At 60.6% G+C, this 1536-nt stretch overlaps 1 protein-coding gene across 1 annotated transcript in view; it reads right to left on the bottom strand.

The window, feature by feature from the left end:
* SPG7 (spastic paraplegia 7 (pure and complicated autosomal recessive)) overlaps positions 1-1536 on the bottom strand; it is a 21424-nt gene that overhangs the window by 8676 nt on the left and 11212 nt on the right. The window lies entirely within an intron of this gene.

The raw sequence follows: 1536 nt of genomic DNA on the forward strand, positions 1-1536 counted from the left end.
ATCAGGCTGTGAGAGGGGTGGCAGGTGCCCGGCCTCCGCCTGTGTGGTGGGCTTCCTCTAGCGCTGGCTTCCCACGGCCAGCGCCCACTCCTCCCCGAGGGGTGACAAAGGCTCCTCAGTTGCCCCTGCAGGCGGAAGAGGCTCAGCTGTCTCTGTGCACAAAGGCCCCTTCGCAGCAGCCCAGCCTTGCCAGGGCTTCTGGGGGGTGTCCGAGGAGGGAGCAGGGACTCTCACGGCTGCAGCAGAGCCAGAAGAAGTCCCCCCCCTGCCAGCAGCACAGAGGAGCAGAGAAGGTGCCAGCTGGGAATGCTTCCTGGGGGTGCACGTTGCCTGGAGGGTTGGTCTCTGGCTTCAAGTGCAAACAACAACAGGAGCAGGGGTGGGGGGATTGTTGCCCTAGGGCCACAAGGGAATCCCCCCATCACCTGCACAAGGTCACGACTAGGCGCAGGGCTGTGCTTTAGCCTGACGACATGTCAGGAAACCCCTGCTCCGAGAGGAGAGGGGCACCCCACCATGTCCCTGCACTGCCCCCACTAGAGTGGCTTCAAGATGCTCTGCCCATGTCCCATAGGAGCACCACGTTGCCCATCTTTCTAAAGAGAGCCAGAGGTCACAGTCCTGTCTGCACTTCTGACAGCAGACTCATCACATCTTACAATGGGATATCTGGGGAGCAGGAGTCTAACTTGCACACGAACAGACGGCACACTCAGGATCCAGCCGCTCATAGCCCAGCACACAGGGAGGGGCAGGTCAGAGCCGGGGGTGGGGTGGGAGGCAGACCCCACTGGGGACCCCATCCCCAAGGAGCATCTCATACAGCCATGTCTCAGGTCCACAGTTCTTGGGCACGTCCTCCCCAGGAAGACGGCCCCTCAGACCTTGACCATGGGGCAGAGACCCTGAGCTGTTCTGACTGACACACCCAGATGCAGAGAGGGATGGGGGTCTGCAGGGGCACCCCCAGATGCAAACGGTCCTCAGGCCCTGACGAGGCCGCCCTTTCCTCGCCCTGTGAGAAATCACTTTGATTTTGAACCTGCGGGGCTTTCACATGATGAAACACTCCCGTGTATCAGCCCCTGACCTGCCCAGCTGCAGGCCTGAGTCCCGGCACCAGGGTCAGGGGGCGTGGGCGCCAAGGCCAGCTGCATGGCTCTTGCCAACACCCGGGCTGGACCTCGCTCTAAGGACGTCCTTTCCCAGGCCTGACCTGGAGGAAGTGTCACAGCCACAAAGGCAAGGAGGGGGAGTCAGGCCCAGGCTGGAGAAGACTAAGGAGACAAGACACTGAGGCAACACGAGCCTGCCCTGGGCCCTGCAGAAGCGCACATCTGCCCAACACCCACGTCACGCCTCTTCCATGTAGGCCTTCAGGCTGCAGGGGTGGGCGGGGGGGGGAGGACGCTTATAGGAATTCTGACTGCTTCTGCAGTGCTTTTGTAAGTCTGAGACTTTGAAAATAAGAGGCTAAAAAAAGTTTCACCTTTAGCCACATACAACCATAATCCATTGCCCCACACACTGGTCACC

The sequence above is a fragment of the Bison bison genome, unplaced genomic scaffold, assembly GCF_000754665.1.
Source record: "Bison bison bison isolate TAMUID 2011002044 unplaced genomic scaffold, Bison_UMD1.0 scf7180017864192, whole genome shotgun sequence".
Lineage (NCBI taxonomy): Eukaryota > Metazoa > Chordata > Mammalia > Artiodactyla > Bovidae > Bison > Bison bison.